At 40.0% G+C, this 25,466-nt stretch overlaps 1 protein-coding gene across 1 annotated transcript in view; it reads right to left on the bottom strand.

Moving 5' to 3' along the window:
* The window catches only part of tbl1xr1.S (transducin (beta)-like 1 X-linked receptor 1 S homeolog), an 82,120-nt gene extending 59,408 nt beyond the window's left edge, over positions 1 to 22,712 (bottom strand). The window contains exon 1 of the mRNA XM_018264626.2: positions 22,443 to 22,712. The gene's annotated coding sequence lies outside the window, so the exon portion shown is untranslated. The remainder of the gene's footprint in view (positions 1 to 22,442) is intronic.
* Positions 22,713 to 25,466: the final 2,754 nt, after the last annotated feature.

Here is a 25,466-nt window from a genome sequence, read left to right as displayed (position 1 = left end):
ATCTTTTCACAATCCTTCCCACAGTGTTGCTGTTGAGTATATTTTAGATGTAACAACACAAAGTCAGGGACCCTGTCAATTTGTATTCCGAAGGAGTTCACTCAAGAACTGAAAACTTTATAGCCCTTTTTCTGGCATTCATCACTTATATGGCCATCAAAGTAACAACCTTGACAAAGTCCTTGTATAATTATAACATTCAATTATGAAAATAGGACTAAGGACTGAATGTTCTTTGATATCTCATGCCTTTCTTTATGAAGAACAAGTCTTTTAGTGATCTATAATATTTTCTTCTCAAAAGCACATTTTTTTATTCATACGAAAAGAAATGAAACCTAGAACTGCAGTATCACCTGGGAGGCCTTAACTATTTATAACCTCAAGTATACTATCAAGCAGCACTATTGGCCCAGTATCAGACAAGAAGATGAACTTACCCGCAATACTTTGCTTAACGCTAAACTAATTTGGAACTCCATTAATCAAGGAAAAATACAAAACAACCTGCTACCCATTATGGAAGCTACTTTAAATTCCATAAATATGAATTACCGAATGGCTGCCTCCCATAGACTCTATTTTATCCAAATAATCCAAATTTTTAAAAATGATTTCCTTTTTCTCTGTAATAATAAAACAGTCGCTTGTACTTGATCCCAACTAAGATATAATTAATCCTTATTGGAAGCAAAACCAGCCTATTGGATTTATGTAATGTTTAAATGAATTTCTAGTAGATTTAAGGCATGAAGACTCAAATTACGGAAAGATCTGTTATCCGGAAAACCCCAGGTCCTGAGCATTCTGGATAACAGGTCCCATACCTGTATAACAATACTAAACTTCCAGATGTAATGGAGAGCCAAGTTCAAATGTCAAATGTTTGTATCCTCATACTAAGACAATCAACCAAGCTTCAGGTAACATTTTTGGAGTGTGGATTACATAATTTCTGGCGTGCAATGTTAAAATGCTGTTAGCAGGTAGTATTAAAAAAACATCTTAGTTCTATATGTGTTGACCAGTGATTATCAGTCACTCTAGTTTAATCTTACTAAGGGCACAGACACACATGCGGAGGGCACATTTTCAGTGCAGTACGCAATGTGGTTTTTAAAAAGCCGATCTACACTTAGCAGTTTAAATGGATACTGTCATGGGAAAAAAAATGTTTTCAAAATGAATCAGTTAATAGTGCTGCTCCAGCAGAATTCTGCACTGAAATCCATTTCTCAAAAGAGCAACAAAAGAGAAAAAAAGAGAAACAGATTTTTTTATATTCAATTTTGAAATCTGAGATGGGGCTAGACATTTTGTCAATTTCCCAGCTGCCCCAAGTCATGTGACTTGTGCTCTGATAAACTTCAATCACTCTTTACTGCTGTACTGCAAGTTGGAGTGATACCTCCTCCCTTTTCCCCCACAGCAGCCAAACAAAAGAACAATGGGAAGGTAACCAGATAACAGCTCCCTAACACAAGATAACAGCTGCCTGGTAGATCTAAGAACAGCCCTCAATAGTAAAAACCCATGTCCCACTGAGACACATTCAGTTACATTGAGAAGGAAAAACAGCAGCCTGCCAGAAAGCATTTCTCTCCTAAAGTGCAGGCACAAGTCACATGACCAGGGGCAGCTGGGAAATTGACAAAATGTCTGAGAAATGGATTTCAGTGCAGAATTCTGCTGGAGCAGCGCTATTAACAGATTCATTTTGATAACAATTTTTTTTACCATGACAGTATCCCTTTAAGGTTAGGCAATGATAACTTCCACTAGCGTATTTACGCTGTGGGCAGCTTTTTTAAAAACTTTGCCGAAAACGCGGCGGATCTCCGCGTGCGTGTCTGTGCCCTAATAGCACATTAGGTACTAACCTTGCCTCATGGCAGAAGTAGCCCTGGATCTTACACAGCTCTTTCAGGGGTATATTTATCAAGAGGTAAATTTTATAAGCATTTTCTATATTGATATTCTATAATAAAATGTTGTTGTACCATTGAGACTCAAACAACAAGTAACTGTGAGTTACTGAATACTGAAGCTATGTAGGTAGCATCTACCCTAATTTTATACTACAACAGAAATGTGTTGTGATTTTTTAACCCCTCTTTTCCATGTATTTCATGATTTTGATTTTATTTTTTAAAGGTGATTTTAAATCATTTAAATAAAAAAGTGCATGGGGGTTGATAAAAGCTTGTAAGGAAAAGCAGACACAATTAATGTGGAGGGAACCCTGCAAATCTTTAATTCATAGCCAGGGCTGAAAGTATTGCTTAATATTGACTGCTGCTACCAATGTTTTGAATAAAATGAATGTACCTCTGAAAACATAAAAATGTAATAAGAAAAGAACATTTAGCATGGGGTTAAGGAGCATGTGGACAACAAAATAATTGTGCCATTAAATTTATACTCCTGACTTTCATTTTTTCGATGTGAGGCCAACAGGGGTAACCGGGAGCTCAGAGTTTCCATAAGAACAAGCGATTATGACTATAGGAATTCTGCTTACTTTGCAAGCATGAATGCAGCCTTGTGGTAAGCACAGAGTATTATGCAGGGCACCTCAGTAATCACTGGCTTAGTATTTGAACACTGAGGGGCTTATTTATCAAAGCTACAATTTTCTTTTCCACAATTTATTCTTTTTTTTTTTTTTTGAGCTAAAAATCATGTGACTATGATTTAAGAACACGCAAATCTGATAAAAAAATTTCAAAAATGAAAATTACACAAATAAGAATTTTAATAAAAAGGCCTCTCCAACAAGGTTTTCCAGGTGTCCATTGTCACTTAATTCATCATAAACTGCTTGCATCTTCAACTTAGTTTTTTCATGACAATAAAGTTAAAAAAAAATGTATGATTAGAAATTAGTTTTCACATTCAAGTTTACAATATATATCAACAGTATAAAAACTCTTCCTTAAAGCTTTCTGAACAGTATTTTACTACAGGTATGGAACCTGTTATCCAGCATGCTCAAGGCCTGGGTTTTTTCAGATAACTTGGATAATTTGAATCTTCACACCTTCTGGTATAAAATGATGTAAACATTAAATAAATCCAAAAAGGATTAATTATATCTTAGTTTGGATCAAGTACAATGTACTGTTTTATTATTACAGAGAAAACGGAAATCATTTTTTGAAATTAGGATTATTTGGATAAAATGGAGTCTATAGGAGATGCCCTTCTCCACTTTCTGGATAATGAGTTTCCAGATAACGGATACCATACCTGTATTTCTAGTCAGCTGTATATATGGTCAAGAATGTGAAAGTTTAGGTATTTTATGAAGAGAGTACCTATATTTTGAAACTTCAGTTTACAATCAGTGCTTCCATTTATGAGCTGATACTGATTAGACCTTTCTTTTTATGTATTTTATTTTTATATTACTATTTGGTTATATGGATTGAATGTTAAATATAATAAGCAGCACTGCAAATTGTGGCAGTTTGCAAATAAGGACAAATGCAGAAAAGAGTGTTTTAAGTGCCAAAAATTAAAATACGGATCCCATATCTGTATACAAAAAGAATGAAACTCTACCAGTAACGTGTTCAATCTCAATAAATGGATTATTTATTCCTGCAGTTGATTACCATGCCATGGGCCTTTACATACCCCAAAAAATCAATGTGATACTGAAACGTAAAACTAACTGGTTAGATACAAGCCTCATTTTGAATACTAAACAATAATTTTTGCTAGAGATAGAGAGAAATAAAATTTCAGAGGTATGTAGTGTTACGGGCGCTAGTTAAACTAGCCGATGGAAGCTTATGTGTGCTATATCCCGTAGCAAACATACTGAGCCAAGAACTGCGCTTAAATAAGAGATTTAATAATGAAAACTTTAAAAACAAGCACCCAGTCGAAAAGTATAATCAGGGACAGGAAGAAGTTGGTCTGGGCAGGTGGCAAACAAACAAGTCCAAATTCAGGCACAAGGTCAGGGCAGGCAGCAAACAAACAGAATTTATTAAACAGGCAGAGCAGGTGGCAGACAAGCAGGAATCAAGATAACTGGGCAAGGACTAAAACCAGGGAGTCAGAGAATTGGGAAACAAGGACGCCTTAGAGCATACTCAGGATACTTGGACCTATACTCTGACAGGATACACAGGATACTTGGACAGCATATTCGGACAAGATACTTGGGAGGCCTGGTCAAGGTAATAGAACAATGATTCAGCCTAGGGTATTGGAAGAAACAGGCTTAAATATCAAATTAATCTGGCTATTGCCTACAGTTGGATAACTTTGTCAGCCAGGAGGAAAGGTCATTGATATTTAACTCCAGGCTAAAACCACACTGCGTCCTATGGATCAACTTGCAGGAGCAACAGCCAGTATACACAGGGTCCCAGTTTATATGCCAGGGAGACACAAGGGCAGGAAAAAGCAGTATGAGTATTACTGATCTGGGAAATGTTGATGCTCTGAAGAACAAATGAGACACCCAGGGACCAATAAAAACACAAAGGGATTGAGACGGTAAGTGAGGAACCCTAGAAGGAGTTTTAAAAAGTTTGTAGGGATACATAAGGGTTAATTCCAACCAGGGAACTGTAGATTCTCCCTCTGCTTGTGTCTGTTTCCTCTGGGCACCACAATTTCACCCTACAAGCAAAACATTTGCAAAGGTTTATCAATAAAACTGAAAATTGTGAGTTTTCGTGTGTATGTATAACAGAAACCTTGGACTGCAAATTCCTCTGGGCAGGGACTGATCTGAATAATGTAGAAATTTAGAATATGTCTATATAAATAAAACATAATAAAAATGGGCAGCTATGAAACAGACAGAAATGCATGAATATGTTATCTTGGAGTTCAGCAGCAGAACACATAATTAAAGGTATACTTGAGCATATTAGCACAGAAAGAAAAGATCGAAAGAAGTGTCAGATGCAGTGAATATGATTAGAGAAATAGAGAGATGGTTATATTAATTGAACATCAAGGGGCAGATTTATCAAGGGTCAAAGTGAATTCGAGGGAGTTTTCGAAGTAAAAAAATTCGAAATTCAAAGTAATTTTTTGGATACTTCGACCATCAAATAGAATACTACAACTTTGACTTCATATTTGATTCAAAGTAAAATCGTTTGAATATTCGACCATTCGATAATCTAAGTACTGTCTCTTTAAAAAAACTTCGACTTTAATACTTCGCCAAATTAAACCTGCCGAAGTGCTATGTTAGCCTATGGGGGCCATCTAGAGCAGTTTTCTAAGTTTCTTGAAGTCAGAGAAAAATCGATCGATCGATGGATTTGATCGTTTGATCGAACGATTTTACTTCGACCACAAAACGGTCAAATTCGGTGAAAAAAAAGTAAAAGTAAAGCCATTCGATGGTCGAATTTCGAAGTATTTATCACTTTGATATTCGACCCTTGATAAATCTGCATTAGTGGTAGGAATGTAAAATATATTTATATGTTAAGTAGTATGGCTAAGCCTAAAGAAATAGACAAAAAGGTTTTTTAAAAAATGCAATACCTTGTGGCTTTATATAAAAATGTATAAATTAGATACTTTTCAACACTATTTCACTAGGCCTAGAACATTAAATCTACAGCATACCTTAACTTTCTATAGACCCATTATTTAATGGGTACCGGTACATGAACCGCAGCTTAACTAAAGATGTATAGTAGTTTATAGTATAACAATTATAACATTACACAATCTAAAAAAAACTTACAAAATGCATTCAAATTAAAAAAAAAATAAATGTATAAGAATATTAAATTCGATTTTGTTTATTCTATATATTTTATGATAAGATTAATCCAATTATCCAAATGCATTTTGTGGTATAATAGAAAAATGTCCTTGCTTTGCTCTCTGCATTTTTAGTCTGGGTATTCTTAAGTTAAATCTCCGAGACCTACCGGTAATTGTTGCCAAAGCTCTGTCTCCTTACAAGCAAAAAATTCAATATACCTAATTGTCCTTTATTAAAGAAGCCTCATTTCAGTTAGTCAATTGAATACACATGCAAATGAACTTCCTTATTGGCCATGCAATTTGTTGCCAGTTTCCTTTCCATATATATTATATTGTTTAAATGTTTAATTCCTTCAGTTCTATAATATACTAATTGTGCCATTAGCAAATCCCCAGATATTTGCACTGTGATGACTTAAAACAATAATAATGCAGATTCAAACAACCTTTGGTTGCTAGTCTTGTTTTCAACATAGTTAAAAAGCAACAATTCATGCCACAAACTGGACATAATAAAAACCATACATTATAAAAAGATCAATACCAAAATAGACTGGGCCATCAGAAAATCAGGCATTCAGATCTCTAGAATCACGTGCAATTAAACACCATTGACCAAAAGAACTCAGTCCCGATACCAGCGCCAAGTCACTCGGGTGTTTATTGATTTACCAACAGCCACAAGAGAAAAAAAATCAGGAACCCAGCCATTTCGGAAAAAGAATCCAAGGCTTTACCCACTAAGTTTTCTCCAAGTACTGTAAAAAGCCACTGGGAGATCCTCAGGTATGCTTCACTCTGCCAGAACAGCAACAAAGTTGTAATATATCATGGAGCCATGTTTTGTAGCAATAACAAAGACATCATAAAAACATCACCCAGAACAACATCTCAGTGTAGAAATTGGGGTTAGAATATCTTTTCAAGTCACAGACTATCCAGATACGACAATGCAGTTTTCACTTGATTAAAGTGTAACGAGAATCAATATCTGCAGCAAATAAAACATTTACATTGAAATGAAGCATGACATAAAAGAGATACAGATCCTTTCTGGGATTTGCTGGTTCTAGAGAGAAAAAAAACTCTCATAAAGGGAAGCAAATTCCCAGTGCTGGTTCACCACACTAGAAAGCTGTAGTTTTATTCTAAGGCTACTGCAAAGTTAATGGAAATTGGTACTCTGAAAGTAACAGAATAATTCTGAAGAAAATGAAGACCATTCCAATCCAAACAGTTGAAAAATGTATACAGATTTTACAAAGTATCCTTAGGGTCAAGGCACAAGGGCATTCTGCAGACAGAGAACGGCAGGTATCATATTGCCTGATCCTGCCGGCAGTTGCTTCCCATTTTAGTGAATGGAAAAACAGATGCCCCATGGAACACATTATATTCATTAAACAGATATCACTTGGGAAAAGAGAAGTCAGCATTCCCGAGCAATAAGCACTTAATGGCAATGGTGTGTGCCATATTCTGAGTGGAAGTGTGTGTTTAACTGCCACAGTTCTACCTGAGAGGACAGCATTGATAAAAAATTACTGTTTATGCCTTCAGCTTTAAAAGCAGGAAATGTGAATAAATATTAATCAATTTTACAAAATAATCTCTTACGGGACTGTCATAGCTACAGTGTGCCTTTCTTTATGAATAATATATCGCAGAGCACTAGGGATGTAGCGAACGTCGGAAAAAAAGTTCGCGAACATATTCGCGAGCGTGCGCAAAAATGCGAGCGGTTCGCGAACGGTTCGCGAACCCCATAGACTTCAATGGGAAGGCGAACTTTAACATCTAGAAAAGACATTTCTGGCCAGAAAAATGATTTTAAAGTTGTTTAAAGGGTGCAACGACCTGGACAGTGGCATGCCAGAGGGGGATCAAGGGCAAAAATGTATCTGAAAAATCTGCCTGTGTGTGCTTGGAAGAGATAGTGTAGGGGGAGAGCTGTTAGTGATTTCAGGGACAGATGATAGTAAGCTTGCTGGCTAGTAATCTGCTTGATACTGCTCTGTATTGGAGGGACAGAAGTCTGCAGGGATTTGAGGGACATTTTAGCTTAGGTAGCTTTGCTGGCTAGTAATCTACTGTTCTCTTTAAACAACTGCCATACGTTGACCTTGTAGGCATTGTTTGCCCAGTTTTTTTGGACGCAGCCACTGAAGCACAGTTGCCAGAAAAAATATGCCATATAAATGCTGAAAATAGTAATTTTTTTGGTCGCAGCCACTGAAGCACAGTTGCCAGAAAAATTATGCCATATAAATGCTGAAAATATAAATTTTTTTGGTTGCAGCCACTGAAGCACAGAGGCCAGAAAAATTATGCCATATAAATGCTGAAAATATAAATTTTTTTGGTTGCAGCCACTGAAGCACAGAGGCCAGAAAAATTATGCCATATAAATGCAGAAAATATGCATTTTTTTGGTCGCAGCCACTGAAGCACAGTTGCCAGAAAAATTATGCCATATAAATGCAGAAAATATGCATTTTTTTGGACGCAGCCACTGAAGCACAGTTGCCAGAAAAAATATGCCATATAAATGCTGAAAATAGTCATTTTTTGCCATACGTTGACCTTGTAGACATTGTTTGCCCAGTTTTTTTGGTTGCAGCCACTGAAGCACAGAGGCCAGAAAAAATTAAACCAGTAGGGTTTGCACCCTAGTTTGTAACGGTGGCGGAGGGAGGAGGAGGACGCTAAAGGACAGCTGTGTGTGGAGTCATGAGGCTTGAAGAGAAGGACAGCTGCATAGAAGTCAGAACAAGTCTTCCGGCGTGCAGTAACCCTCCGAGATCCACCCCTCATTCATTTTAATAAAGGTCAGGTAATCGACACTTTTGTGACCTAGGCGAGTTCTCTTCTCAGTTACAATCCCTCCTGCTGCACTGAAGGTCCTTTCTGAGAGCACACTTGAGGCTGGGCAAGACAAGAGGTTCATGGCAAATTGTGACAGCTCTGGCCACAGATCAAGCCTGCGCACCCAGTAGTCCAGGGGTTCATCGCTCCTCAGAGTGTCGATATCTGCAGTTAATGCCAGGTAGTCCGCTACCTGCCGGTCGAGGCGTTCTTTGAGGGTGGATCCAGAAGGGTTGTGGCGCTGCCTTGGACAGAAAAACATTTGCATGTCTGACGTTACAGACTGGCCAAAGGGCTTTGTCCTTGCAGGTGTGCTCGTGGCAGGATTACTGGCACCTCTGCCCCTGGAATGTTGATGAGTTCCTGAAGTGACATCACCCTTAAAAGCATTGTACAACATGTTTTGCAGGCTGGTTTGTAAATGCCGCATCTTTTCGGACTTGTGGTATGTTGGTAACATTTCTGACACTTTATGCTTGTACCGAGGGTCTAGTAGCGTTGCGACCCAGTACAGGTCCTTCTCCTTAAGCCTCTTGATACGGGGGTCCTTCAACAGGCATGACAGCATGAAAGACCCCATTCTCACAAGGTTGGATGCAGAGCTATCCATCTCCGCTTCCTCATTATCAAGGACTGCATCATCCACGGTCTCCTCCCCCCAGCCACGTACAAGACCAGGGGTCCCCAAAAGGTCACCACTAGCCCCCTGGGAAGCCTGCTCCTGTTGGTCCTCCTCCTCCTCCTCCACAAAGCCACCTTCCTCCTCTGACTCCACTTCTGGCACCTCTCCCTGCGTTGCAGCAGGTGCCTGGGTTCGTTCTGGTGATTCCGACCAGAAATCGTGCGCTTCCAGCTCCTCGTCACGCTGGTCTACAGCCTCATCTGTCACTCGTCGCACGGCACGCTCCAGGAAGAAAGCGAAGGGTATTAGGTCGCTGATGGTGCCTTCGGTGCGACTGACCATATTTGTCACCTCTTCAAAAGGTCGCATGAGCCTGCAGGCATCGCGCATAAGCACCCAGTAACGGGGGAAAAAATCCCCAGCTGTGCAGATCCAGTCCTACCACCCAGTTCAAAAAGGTACTCGTTGACGGCCCTTTGTTGTTGCAGCAGACGTTCCAACATAAGGAGCGTTGAATTCCAGCGAGTCTGGCTGTCAGAAATCAAACGCCTGACTGGCATGTTGTAGCGCTGCTGAATGTCAGCAAGGCGTGCCATGGCTGTGTAGGAACGTCTGAAATGGGCCGACACCTTTCTGGACTGGGTGAGAACGTCCTGGAATCCTGGGTACTTGGAGACAAAACGTTGGACTATTAAATTTAACACATGTGCCATGCAGGGCACATGTGTTAAATTGCCTAGTCTCAACGCTGCCAACAGATTGCTTCCATTGTCACACACCACTTTTCCGATCTGCAGTTGGTGTGGGGTCAGCCACCGATCGGCCTGTGACTGCAGAGATGACAGGAGTACAGATCCGGTATGGTTTTTGCTTTCCAGGCACGTCATCCCCAAGACAGCGTGACAACGGCGTACCTGGCACGTCGAATAGCCTAGGGGGAGCTGGGGGTGCACAGGTGTGGAGGAGGAGAAGGAGGACCCAGCAGCAGAGTAAGAAGAAGAAGAAGACGAGGTAGAGAGCGATGGAGGAGTAGAGGTGGTGGCAGAACCGCGTGCAATCCGTGGCGGTGACACCAACTCCACTGTTGTTGTTGAGCTACCCATTCCCTGCTTCCCAGCCATTACCAAGTTCACCCAGTGGGCAGTGTAGGTGACATACCTGCCCTGACCATGCTTGGAGGACCATGCGTCAGTAGTCATATGGACCTTTGGCCCAACACTAAGTGACAGAGATGCGGTAACTTGGCTCTGCACATGTTGGTACAGGTGTGGTATTCCCTTTTTAGAAAAAAAATTGCGGCTGGGTACCTTCCACTGCGGTGTCCCAATTGCTACAAATTTGCGGAAGGCCTCAGAGTCCACCAGCTGGTATGGTAAAAGCTGGCGGGCTAAGAGTGCAGACAAGCCAGCTGTCAGACGCCGGGCAAGGGGGTGACAGTCAGACATTGGCTTCTTACGCTCAAACATGGCCTTCACAGAAACTTGGCTGGTGGCAGATGACTGGGAATGGGAACAGGTGGTCAAGGTGGAAGGCGGAGTGGAGGGTGGTTCAGACGGGTCAAGGAGAGCAGAGGTAGAGCAGTAAGATGCTGGACCAGAAGGAGTGTGGCTTTTAGTTTGCCTGTTGCCTTTGAGGTGTTGCTCCCAAAGTGCTTTGTGCTTGCCGCTCATGTGCCTTCGCATAGAAGTTGTACCTATGTGGCTGTTGGGCTTACCAAGGCTCAGTTTCTGACTGCACTCATTGCAAATTACAATGCTTTTGTCAGAGGCACACACATTAAAAAAATCCCACACTGCTGACTTTTTGGAAGTGTGCGATCTGGCCGGTAACAGTAGAAGTTGGCGGAGTTGGCGGTATTGGCGGCAATGGCGGGTGCGTTGGCCGGCTGAACACAGGTGCCGATACATGTTGTTGCCCTGCTGATCCCTGCGGGCTGTCCTCCCTGCTTCTTCTAAGTCTTATTCTCCTACTGCCTCTCTGACTCTCCGTCTCTCCATCTGAACTACCCTCCTCTTGCTCTCTTCTACTAGGCACCCACAAAACATCAATCTCCTCATCATCATTCTCCTCAGATGCATCAATTTCTTCTGACACATCACAGAAGGAAGCAGCAGCGGGGACCTCCTCCTCATCACTCATTATGTCCATCTCTATCGTGTTCTCTGCCAGAATTAAATCTGGTGTAAGGTCCTCATCTCCTTCATCTTCTTCTGGCAATAATGGTTGCGCATTACTCAGTTCAAGAAACTCATTGGAAAATAACTCCTCTGACCCCAGTGAAGAAGGGGCACCGGTGGTGGAGGAAGTGTTACGTGGGGTGGCCATAGCAGTGGAGGATGAGGAGGATGTTGTGGTAAAGTTAGAAACGGTAGAGGATGGGGTGTGCTGTGTAAGCCAGTCAACTACCTCTTCAGCATTTTGGGAGTTCAGGGTCATTGGCTTTTTAAAACTGGGAAATTTGCTAGGGCCACAGGATTGCATAGCAGCACGGCCCCTAGCACGGCCTCTGCGTGGCGGCCTGCCTTTGCCTGGCATTATTTTTAAAAAAACAACAACAACAACAAAAACTCAGTTGGTTTTTCTGGAAACGATAATACACACAGCTAGATGGCGGGTTGAAGAAAACACTGTGCAAATAATGCCTACAAAGTCAACGTATACACTACTACAGCGGTGGATACGGATTACGTAAAATATATGAATGCTGCTTGAAAAAAAGTAACTCAAGTGGTTTTTCTAGAGACGATAATATTATCAATATTTAGACAAAATGTGAACAAGGTCACACAGCTCGATGGCGGGTTGAAGAAAACAGTGTGCAAATAATGCCTACAAGGTCAACGTATACACTACTACAGCGGTGGATACGGATTACGTAAAATATATGAATGCTGCTTGAAAAAAAGTAACTCAAGTGGTTTTTCTAGAGACGATAATATTATCAATATTTAGACAAAATGTGAACAAGCTCACACAGCTCGATGGCGGGTTGAAGAAAACAGTGTGCAAATAATGCCTACAAGGTCAACGTATACACTACTACAGCGGTGGATACGGATTACGTAAAATATATGAATGCTGCTTGAAAAAAAGTAACTCAAGTGGTTTTTCTAGAGACGATAATATTATCGATATTTAGACAAAATGTGAACAAGCTCACACAGCTCGATGGCGGGTTGAAGAAAACACTGTGCAAATAATGCCTACAAGGCCAACGTATACACTACTACAGCGGTGGATACGGATTACGTAAAATATATGAATGCTGCTTGAAAAAAGTGACTCCGGTGTTTTTTCTGGAGACGGTAATATTATGGATATTTAGACAGAATGGGAACAAGGTCACACAGCTCGATGGCGGGTTGAAGAAAACAGTGTGCAAATAATGCCTACAAGGCCAACGTATACACTACTACAGCGGTGGATACGGATTACGTAAAATATATGAATGCTGCTTGAAAAAAGTGACTCCGGTGTTTTTTCTGGAGACGGTAATATTATGGATATTTAGACAGAATGGGAACAAGGTCACACAGCTCGATGGCGGGTTGAAGAAAACAGTGTGCAAATAATGCCTACAAGGCCAACGTATACACTACTACAGCGGTGGATACGGATTACGTAAAATATATGAATGCTGCTTGAAAAAAGTGACTCCGGTGTTTTTTCTGGAGACGGTAATATTATGGATATTTAGACAGAATGGGAACAAGGTCACACAGCTCGATGGCGGGTTGAAGAAAACAGTGTGCAAATAATGCCTACAAGGCCAACGTATACACTACTACAGCGGTGGATACGGATTACGTAAAATATATTATGGCTGCTTGAAAAAAGTGACTCCGGTGTTTTTTCTGGAGACGGTAATATTATGGATATTTAGACAGAATGGGAACAAGGTCACACAGCTCGATGGCGGGTTGAAGAAAACAGTGTGCAAATAATGCCTACAGGGCAAATAATGCCTAAAAGGTCAACTTATACACTACTACAGCGGTAGTAAAATAAAAAAAGTAAAATAAAAAAAAAATGAATATTAAAAAAAAAAATTAAAGTTGGTGCTGCTGAACTACTAGGAGCAGCAGATTAGCACACCAGTCCCACTCCCCAACACTGCTAGACTAATAGCACTGGGCTCTTATAGTAGTAGTAGTAGTAGTAGTAGTAAAACAACAAAAAAATAAATAAAAGCAGTCCTTACAAGGACTACTGTTATTGCAGCAGTCAGCAGATGAGATCAGAAGCAGGACAGCTGCCCACTGCAGCTACATACAGAGCACTGCAGTAGAAGGTAGATTACTAGCCAGCAAAGCTACCTAAGCTTAAATGTCCCTCAAACCCCTGCAGACTTCTGTCCCTCCAATAACAGAGCAGTATCAAAACGATTACTAGCCAGCAAACTTTCAACTGTCCCTGAAATCACTAACAGGCAGCAGCTCTCTCCCTACACTATCTCTTCAGCACACACAGGCAGAGTGAAAAAACGCTGCAGGGCTTCGGTTTTTATAGGGAAGGGGAGTGGTCCAGGGGAGAGCTTCCTGATTGGCTGCCATGTACCTGCTGGTCTGGGGTGAGAGGGCAAAAAAAAGCGCCAACAATGGCGAACCCAAAATGGCGAACGTCGCGTGACGTTCGCGAACTTCCGGCGAGCGCGAACACCCGATGTTCGCGCGAACAAGTTCGCCGGCGAACAGTTCGCGACATCTCTACAGAGCACATACAGTATACCTTGTTGTATCTAAAAATCACAGTGCTGTCTAAGATTTGTAGTGAGCAGATTATCATGATGCCATCCAAAAAGTCTGTGGAGCTCTTGGGAAGACTGTGGGCAAATAAAAACCCTAGGGAGGCTGTATCCTGCAGCAGGTCTTTGGACAGCCATGGCCTACAGCATAAACCAGCATAAACCTTGATAATGTTGTTCCATTACTGGAGAAATGTCAAACATGAAATTTGATTTAACCAATGTACAGCTGCCTCATAAAAAAAGGTTTTGTTAAGGCCCCCATACATGGGCCCATAAAAGCTGCAGACAGACCAAGTCAGCAGCTTATTGGCCCGTGTGTGGGGCCATCCGACGGGCTTCCCCGATTGATATCTGGCCATCTCGATCGGGCAGGTTAAAAAATCCCGTAGGATCGTGGCCGCATCTGTGCGTTTATGCGGTCCCGCGATCTGACCGCTGTATCGGATGCAGGGCCCACGATCGAATGAGCCTAATATCACCCACCCCAATGTGGGCATATCGGGGAGAGATCCACTCCTTTGGGACATCGCCAAACAAGTGGATCTCTACGTCTATGGCCACCTTTAGTCTGAGCATAACAGCAGATAACACTTATCTGTTTAAGATAAACTGTAGGTGTAGAATATTGAACTATAGGAGGGCTCATGTACAAACATGAGCATTGACACTATTTACAGAAGGTATGTAAACCCGTATGTGCTCCTAGCATGGATGCCTGGGAACGCTGGAACTACTTAAACATGATAGGGAATTTCAATATTTTTTTACTGGGTTGCTCAAAGCGAATCAGAAGCTAATAATATTATTATCGCCCAAATGATGGAAGTGATGCCATTCCAAGATATACAGGGGAAATAGGATGCGTTGCAACTTGGTGAACACAGTTCATCAAAACAGACACTACTTTGCACCTTTAATGGGACTTATACACCAACCTTGATTCCTTTGGATCGGGGTCTTGCCATGCCACTCTGCCATGTCCCCATTCTTTCTAGGTCTTACCCCATTTCTTGTAGCAAAGCCCTCTTACCCCACCCCTACAGCACCCCATGCTCCCACTGCTTCTGAGGAGACACTTTTATGCTTTTTAATAGCAGGGAAAGTTGAGACATGGGTGCAAATTACTTACAGCAGGTGATTGAATAGGGAGGTTAAATTCTGATGATTCCTAAAAAATACATGTACGTTGAATTGGCTTACTTATGACAAAATCACGTTTATAGGTTTAAAAATTCGAATTTGTGAGTTTACAAACACAAAAACTCTATTTTAAAAAATGTCTTCAATTATGCCTAGGACAACTCCCATTGACTTCTACATGACCTCGCTTTCAGATGCCAATTGTTTTCCATTCAAGCTTTCAAGGGGTTTTTTGCTTAATAAATACCAGACATTTGAATTTTTGAAAATATAATTTGAATTTGTGAGTTTTTGTGCAAAAAAATTTGAATTGTGGCAAAAATCCCAATTCAAACTGTGATAAATCACCTCCAAAATGTCTACTGGGCCATTGTGAGCAAGTTGGTATACCCATAAACTAGCAGGCATCTGCAATAACACAGAAAAGGTCCAGGGACTCATAGCTGTCAGACTTTGTCAGTTCTTGGTGTACAATGTATGCAATATTGCTCACAGACCTATTCTGTTACTATTTTTGTAATCCTCATAATAGTGAATTTATTTGTTTATTTTGCAGTGTTGCTTGCTCTTTTAATCAATTTTATTGATTCATATGTGCTATGTAACTGTAACTTTGTTTTTCTCCCATCTTTTCCTTTCTACAACTTTCATTATTCTGTTTCCTATTATCTGACTACATTTCATCTGAATTCCTACCATTATTTTTTTGTTGGAAATGCTGGCTGCTGCCTTGTAATCTGTAAATGCAAGTTCATGTGTTACATTATAAAAATATGGTAGAGACTCAAATCTTCGTTTTTATCTTTAAAATCCATGAAAAATTATTTTGCAGGTTATTCAATATCAATCAATATTAACTTGAAACTAGTGATGAGTTAAAATTTTCACCAAGTTTTGCTGCAAAAATGACGCCCGTAGACTAATGGGTGAAAAATGTTGGTGCTGCAAAATATGTTGGCGCTATATAAATACTTATTATTATTATTGCATATACATACATAAATATATAAAAATAGATATTATTATTATTAAAAATTTGTTGCACATAAGAAAAAATTGTTGCCCATTGACTTCAATGCATTTTCAGCGAGGCAAAATGGGTCCGATTCACCCATCACTACTTGCAACCACAAACATCTGATCAAAAAAATGGAACTTCTACCAAAATATTTTCCCCTCCATGTTTATCATTGCAGTGCAGCACCCATACATAGTGTCTAAAATGTACAAATGTAATGCGAACTGTGAGACTTTCCATTCAAGGATCCATTGGTGCCTAAACTTCTAGGCAAGTATGAAAATATATATATAAAATATGCAGATGAGGCCAGATGTTCATGACTGCAAATTAGACAGATATGTGGGTAACTACTTTTATTTTAGTCTGCATATAGCTAATAATGCTATAAAGTGAAAATGTTTATATCTGTGGAGTCAGAATTAACATTTGACCCATATTTTTCTTCTTTTGTAAAGCTGGTCATACATCGGCTGATAAATACTGTTGCTTTGGCCCCTCCAAATTGAGTTGGCACTAATTGAGTGATACAACAGTTGTATCAAATATAACAATTTCGAAGGTTGGCAACCCATCTTACAGTTTACAAGAGAGGGAGGGAAATGAAACTAATTAATGTTTAAGAACTGAATTTAAAAAAAAAAATCATTATTTCTGGTATGCTACTAGCAACATTTCCAAAACTACCCCTTTAAGCTACCCACACCCAAATTTCAAAATATTCCTTCTACAGTGTCCTTCCACAGAAAGATTGCTATCAACTAGTAAAACACCCAGGACTGCTATCTACATGGCAGCTGCAAAAGGGGCAGATGTCACTTGACACTTGTTGATCTTGCATAAGTAGTTCCTTTGCAAGCTTTGTGATCTCTGTACAGACATTTCTCTTCAGCACTCTTCAGACCCTAAATACCTAATCAATTCTAAGTAATGCAGTGTTCTTTTTCACATTTCATTAAAACTAGTCATCAGTCCCTTCCATCAAAAGTTGTTCTATCATTCTAGCATACATTCTGCCGTCAGTCAGCAGACTCTATCATGGTATAAAATGCCCTTTTTGGCCAAAGTTTTGCCTCTCATGGAAGTTTTACTTGCAAGTCCTTTGTACATAAATACTGATATCAAGTACAGTTTCATTAAAATTGTCTGCTTGTCTCTAAAAATATAATTGTGTATACTCCACATAACCCACAAGACAGGCAGCTTAGGAACTAGAAATGCTGATGGGAAAGTGTTTTGACTATGAAAGTGAAAAGTGACTCGTCAAGCAATTTTGCAGGCAGTCAGACTCAATGATCCTGGGAACTATTCTTGCAACAAGCAAAATCCTTTCACTGCAGCACATATTAGGAATTACTGCTCTGCCCCCTTCTAAATGTGCAATAACAGAAACACAAAAGTAAAAAGAGTAAACTATAGATGATTCCTAGTTCTATGAGGCAATATACATTTGTTTGATGAATCCCTACCTACATCAACCCCTACAGTCAGTAGTAGCGCAAACTCTCTTAGCAAATGAAAATTATCACCAGCCTCTCAGACGAAAATAGGGCTAAACATGAATGAATGGAGTGTGTATGATTCAGATCATTCAAAAAAGTGATATGAAAAGTGGAAAAAAAAGTATGTTCTGACCCTTGTTTAATTTTTTTGTCTAAAAACTAAAACAAATGTATTATCTCAGCTTGTATTTTTACGTGTAAAAATGTGCCTTTTGCCCTATTCATCTTGAATGGCTACCCCCATTGTTAAACAACACCTTATTTATTAAAACTGTTGTAGTATTTTTCTAGTATTTCTGAAGCAGACAATTTTTAACACTACAATTACATTAGAATTTGATCCAATTGTTTTATGTTAATATGCGTTTATAGAATTTGCAGGAATCTCAAGACTTTTGAATAAGCCGACAAGTCAGTTAAGTTCCTTACATTTGCTGCTGTGTGATGACCTTTAGCAATATATATATATATATATATATATATATATATATATATATATATATATATATATATATATATATATATATATATATATATATATATATATATATATATACACACACACACACACACACACTTCGGTAAATGGACAGCACCACATCTCCAGAAAGCTGACTTGTAGCTGCCCCTGTGCTTGGTATAGATTCCATTTAGACTTGAACAAAAAACCAGCACCAAGGGACTTTTTTGCAAAAAAAACTTCTGTATTAGTTACATTGTGTGTAATATATATATATACGCACAAAAGTGGGCCATCAGTAGAGCCAATTCTTTTAGTCTTTGCACAAACATATAAGTTTGTTCCGCTTTAAATCACTTGTAGACTTTTACTATAAAACATCTCACATTTCCCATGCATACATCCTCCACCAGAACTGGCATGGATGCACTTCCTGAAATGTTGTTCCAGTCAGTATTTATCTTAGCTGTTTCTTTATAAACAAATGTTTTCATTTTAATCATTCTAGACACTGCATTTGAAATATTTCCTCCTGTACGGAGCCATACCCACTAAAGAATCTAAAAGCCATATTTAGAAGTGTTCCAAATGCTCTGTCTGCGGCAGTTGTGTGAAATTTAAGTCACAGCTGCTGTATGCAACTGCAGAGACCACCTACGCACCCTATTCACGCAAACCCATGATGAAACACAAAATAAAGTCATGTCAGATTCACATCGTTCTAAGGGCCACGTTAGGAAACATTTACTCATATAAGACCTGCCCCAAAAAATAAAATAAAAGAACACATATGTCAGTACTGCACAATATGTTGGTGCTCTAATAATACAAGTTAATAATAATAATATGAAAATCCGAGGTAATAGAGTTATTATATAGTTGTCTTCCCATTTGAAAAAAAAGTTAAAAACATACTGTGACGCTTCTCTATGCTTTGTCATAGAAATCGAAATGGCGCCTTGGCAAGGCAAATGTTATGGGTAATGTTAGGAATGTTTAATATATTCACTAGAAAGGCTAAAACAATGGTCTTTCATTTAGTAAGATCAACAGAGCAACATGTAAGCATATACTGCCAAAGTCGCATATTCAGCCTGTAGGAGAAGGAAACCTTGTACCTCCCACCCCACGTAGACCTTCCTCCCCCCAGGCTAACTGCCCCCCGGGGAAATGACCCATACTTTATACTTACCCCTCGTCGCAGATTCTGGCAGCGGACTTCACAGCATCCATCTTTAAGCTGACTGGGAGATCGGCAATCTCCGTCAATTTCAGCACATGCGCAGTTGTCGAAAACAGGCAAATTGCTCCAACTGCGCATGCACAGACATGCCGATCTCCCAGTCAGCTTACAGAGGACCCGGAAGATGGATGCCGTGAAGTCCACTGCCAGAATCTGCGATGAGGGGTAAGTATAAAGTATGGGGCATTTCCCCGGGGGCAGTTAGCCTGGAGGGAGGGGGGTCTACGTGGGGTGGGGGTATGAGGTTTTTTTTTCCTATTTTTTCCTACAGGTTTTCCTTCTCCTTTAATGAAGTTAATATCCTGCTCCTGTGTCTGCACTGATAGGCACTGCATTGGCCTGTGCACAAACACATATAGCAGATTATGGCATCTGCCTCCACATACACACCCCAGTTCATAGCTCTGACGCCCCAAAAAGCTAACTGTGTAGTCACAGAAGCACAGGATTTATCAAACAGCACAAGGAGCAATCCAGTCCTCTTATGGGTTGGACTACACATGTAAACATGCCAGCCTCTTGAATTGGTGCTACCCTCTACTCATCATGACTGTCAGATCCAGGGGTCATGACTATATAGTTAAATGTGTATGAGCCGAGGTAATGCTGGTTTCAAGGTTTTTTTAAAGATATTTTAAAGAAAATATGCTATCCTAGTTCTTTTTTATATGAACCTGATTCTTATAGTTAGTAATGTGTTAGTATAACTTGAAAATGTTTAAGTAGCAGGGCCAAGAATGAAAATAGGTTATGTGTTCAGCATCTTGTTCTGACAAGGCCCTTGTGTATTTATTGTGGAAACACTGCAGTCACCGTTAGTGATCTATTACTTACATTTAGCATTTGGTAGGCATACTTACTTTATAAATACAGCAGTTTCACTACTTCCCAAACACAGAGATCCATTTATACATCCTAACAAATATGTAGACAATTTATCATGCCTAGTGCATCCGTGCACAAGAGAGTATAATATAATTCCCAAGCAATAGCCGGGAGCAAATAACCAATTGCCATTTAACAGAGCACTGACCTACATCTTGGAAAAAAAATTCTCTCTTATATCATAGCCTTTGGGCAACAGCACACAAGGCACTTTGATCATTGCAGATCAAAGTTCCAAAGATGGCAATGGGTCACTTCCCAAAATGAGTAGACCTCAGCCTGTGAATGATACATGAAAGTGCAAAATGGAACATTCCCAAGGAGGATTTGTGAACCAAACCCAACTTGTTGCACTTTTCATTACAGGTGGAGAAGAAGAATATATCCACTGAGATATCCAGCATTTTAAACATTACTTACTCAATAGGGAGCGGTCTACCTGCTCATATCAACTGAATCGGGGCAGAAATTCCTGGTCACAGCTCAACCTAACAGTAGCCTATGTAAGGCCCGCTGGAAGGTGACCACATAAACAGCTCATGGCAGTTATTACTGGATAGGATTTTCATACCTGGCCTGTTGATATCTGGTTGATCACTAGCCAAATATTAGTTGTACAGACGGCCTTTTTGACACCATACAATGGCCAATATGCTGCAGATTTGATCTTGAGTAGACAAGTCAGACATCTTTACTTTCAGGTTCAAGTACTTCATTTGCAGTTCACAAGTGGAACAGAAAAGGAAGACAATGTTAGTGGAATCAAAGTGAGTGACTGCATGTAGGGTTGCTACTCTCCAGAAATGGTGCAATGGCCCTATTTCATAAAACTGAAGTAGTGTTTCATTTGGCTTTAGTTGCCCATTAAGAAATTACAATCATGTATTTTTTTCACAGAATACATAATCCTCAATCCTTTGGATAATACATATGCAGAGTTACAATTTGTTAAAATATCATGCTATATAGCATGATACAGTGCTATATAGCATGATAGTGTAAAACCTCTTAAAAATTAAACTGAAAACACAAAGTGTAAATAACAGCCAATAATCCCAAAAGTAATTAAATCACATTATAATTTATGGTGGTATAATCAGATTAACTGCATTATCAGCAAAAATCTTGTTGTTCCATAGCAGAACATGATGACCATGAAAAGTTAACCCAGACAAACAAGTGCCAAGTTCATTGCAAGAAGCAGCCTCTCCAAGTGATGGATTGTGAAACCCTTCCCCCTCTCCTGCACTACAATACTGTACATTTCCTTGTAATCAGACCTCACGTGCTTCCTGGAAGCAACATTAGACACATAATTCATATAGATACATCTGCACAAAAAGGATTAGCCTGTGGTGTGTTTTTGTGTGTGTACATCGACACATATACATGTAAACACACAATTATATGTATACACATACACCCCCCCAATTCATACAAGTGCATAGTGATTGAATCAAGATTTTTAGTATATCTAATCCATGGCTACAGGTTATTTATGAAACAGGTTAAGAACAGCAATGTTAATGCCCTTCCCTAGCAATTAACCCTGACCTAGGAGCTCATTGGGGGGGCTGACTGCTTTTGAGTTCTAAGGGCCATGGAAAGAGTTAAATAAACATAAGTGGGGGTAGGGCAGTTACACCACCATCCAACCACCCCAGTGCTTGAAGGTCCTTGGGGAATCGAAATATTGCACGATTGGGATGGAAAGAGTTAAGGTGTCTACCCATCCCCCCATCCTGTTTCTGATAGTGAGCTCCTAGGTCAGGGATTCCCCTTCTCCCAGTCTGGGCTCTTAAACACACCAATCACAAAGGCAGAACACAGTGTACAATGCCGGCTCAAACATTCATAAGCAAACACAATTAACTAAAGGAGAAGGAAATAACAACACTATACGCTACACGTGCCCATCCCCCACCCGCCTCCAGAAACAACACTCCCTGCTTTGGAACAGGGATATCCAACCTGCACCCCCTCCAGCTGTTGTTGACTACAACTCCCAGCAACCCCCTGACAACTAATCAACTCTGTAGCGTGTGTATTTCATAGGTGTCCAGTTTTAAAGGGGCAATCTGACAACCCTACTTACTATAAACACTTTATCCCCACTACATGCCCCCTCCCCCACACCCAAGGGGGGAGGGATGAGGGTCACACGCCCCACTGCCCACCCAAGCCTCTGACAAAACAAGAGACCTACCTTGATTTTGTTGCAAAGATAAGCAGCTCCCTCCCCAAGCAGATACACAGCTCCAAAGCCTGGTAATATGCAGTTATTACCCTGGTGAAAAAAGGGGTGGGGGTGGGGGTGCAGAGCTGGGGAGAGGAGGGGGTAAATCCAAGAGATATATGATGGGGGGAGGGGGCAATTGCAAGTGATTAGATTGGAGAGGAATTGAGGCAGAATGTAAAAAGCTGTTACTAAGAGAAAGAGCCAAACGTTTCAGTGCAGCCAACGGCTCTTAGACACTCAACACTCAGGAGGTGACCAGCAAGGCAAAAGTGAGCTAGGCCAGCATCACTGCTGCTCACAGCAACACAAACCCAGCCAAGATCTGGGGAGCCACAGCACTCTCATATTCCAAAGGGAAAACAAACACACCAGGGCTGAGCATTTATCCGCTGCCTGCTTGGGAAAAAGGATACAGCAGGGGCAGCTCCCTCTCTGTCCTACAGTGCAGAGAAGCAAAATAAGCTTTAGCTCACCTGACAAGCTGGGGGGAGGGGAAGTCTGTGTATGTGAGATTCTCAAGCTTTCGTTTGTTTTGCCTCTCTGCTCCTCTATAAATATTATCAAGGGAATATTGCATCAACTGAAATTGTTCTATTTGCCCTACAGAGCTATCAATCAAAATGCATTATTATTATTATTTAACATATTTAAAAAGCACCGACTATACAATAGATGGGAATGTACATCATATAATAGTCAGTGTTTACCCCACTCTTAGGGTTGCCAACTGGCCCGTATTTTATGACGGATTCCAATTTTATTAATAGGAAAGAAAGATAAATATATAGGAAGGCCGGTATTTTATTCCAGAAAAGATGGCAACCCTACCCACTCTTCTTTTTGCACAATGAAAGAATAAAGAAACGTTCCCAATATACATTTATTAAATATATTCAGTAGTTATTTGGAAGTGCAATTGCTATAAGGAAGCAGTATTATATTCTCTGCATTCCCGGCACTGATACCTGAAGCAGTGGTTAAAAACAAAAGCAAGCTGATTAACAGACCTGGAGGAGGTGGAGGCTTCTGCTATGTGGTTTCAAATGTCACAAGCAAAGAACTGAAAGGGATAAACAAACACTGCTTTCGATTGCAAATCCATTTTCAAATAACTATAAAACCAGTGACATTATTAATGTATTTGGGAAAGTTGCTTACATTTTTTTTTTGAAGTTGGATATATATTTTAATACATTTGTTGACAAGGGAACAAAAATACTGATAACTGTTTCCTGAGCAAATTAACATTACAATCATCTGTGCAGTTGTACAGACATACATGCAGGGTCATTTAGAGGTGCAAACATTTCCTCTCAAAAACAGAGAGAGCCCTTTAACTTAGTATCAGGTGTATGTATATGTGGCTATCATCAGAAAGACATAGAAAAGCATAGATTCATCCATGCATGGTTACCTGTAGGACTAGACGTGCTGAACCTGTGGCCCTTAACAAGCTGGAGATTGCGGCTGAGGCCTACAGAGAGATAAAAGCGACAATAACATGAAAAATCATTGCATTCATTTTGCAGTTGGTGACTTTTTGTTAAATAAAATCTGACCCAATATGTTTTGTTTTGTAAAATATATGTTTCATAAATATGGCCCGACAGCTATCTTTTATGACTGGAAACCATTTCCCCTGAGGTAGTAGCAGTAGTACAGTAGTCCATTATCAGACTACACTTCTTTAATTCATGTATAGATTGGTCTAAAGGTGACCATACATGGGTGGGAAAGAGCCAATCACCATTCTCTGCATCATAGTGCCACCCCATGATGTCACTGATCCACCCACAGACCATCACATGCCCTGCTTCTAACATCACATACCCTTACCCCAGATGTTACGGACCCACCCCTGGTCTGGGTATATATATATCAAAGAGTGAAGTCTGAGATCACCACAGTCCATCTAATACTACTGAAAGTCTGTCACTCTTCATTCATTTCTATGGTATTTTTAAATAGTATTTATCAAATGGTGAAAGTGAAAGTTCGCCCTTTGATAAATATGTCTTTAAAAATGCCAACAAAATGTATGGAAAGAGGCGGTATTTCACTCTAGCGGACTGGGCGATCTCTAGCGGACTGGGCAATCTCTAACTTCACTCTTCGCAAAAGTTGAAACTCTACATAGGATGCACCATACACTGCATGGCCATAATACTATTGTTCTCATAGTTCAAGCAGACATCCCAAATGAACGGAAAAAGGAGCTGTAGCTCATCTTCCTCATCTGCCAATCTTTCATGGACTGGCAGATATGGTTCATCTGCAGATAAGATTTTGAAGCAGGCCAGATCCCCAAAGCACATGGATATTGGTCAGGATCAGCAATACACTATACATGTACTGATATTGTTTCATACGATAGTATGGCCATCTTTAGACAGAGCATGTTCGATGCTCTATTTTTGCCCTACCCTAAAAAAAATTCCCAATAGAGGCTACCCGTCGGACAGTTTTTTTTTAAAGTTTTTCTACTGAGGCTGTTTCCACTTGAACACAGCTGTGATCAAAATGCTTTGTGTACCATAGACCTAAAAGATATCTATATGAGATGATAATGGCTCACTTGTTTTGTGTGCTATTCTTTTATGTTGTCATAGGAACAAAAAAGGGTTTAGTACGGGAATTTGCCAACTTTTAATTTTTTGGAGGGTCAAACATCAAGTTTCTATTTTGGTAAATGTTCCCTGTGTCTGTCTTTTTTCAGCTCAAGTTTTGGCTTGGAGTTAGACAATCATGCTGATCTTGAACGGTTTTTAAAAGAAAGCTCTGCAAAAATTTTCTGGAAAAACACCCACATTTTGTGACACAGAACAGGCATGGAGTGACAGTAGTGGCTATTTGGGTTTTGTAAGTACCGTGGGAGTAGTTTGAAAATAACTCTGAATAGTAAGTGAGTATCCTTTACCTTTTGCAGAGATGGAGACAGTTCTGAATATATGGGATGAACTTTGCTTTCTGTTCTGTTGTGAAAAATTCTAA

The sequence above is a fragment of the Xenopus laevis genome, chromosome 5S, assembly GCF_017654675.1.
Source record: "Xenopus laevis strain J_2021 chromosome 5S, Xenopus_laevis_v10.1, whole genome shotgun sequence".
In the NCBI taxonomy this organism is placed as follows: Eukaryota; Metazoa; Chordata; class Amphibia; order Anura; family Pipidae; genus Xenopus; species Xenopus laevis.
Note: the sequence above shows the minus strand (reverse complement) of the source record. Positions and strands in the feature narration are given on the sequence as shown.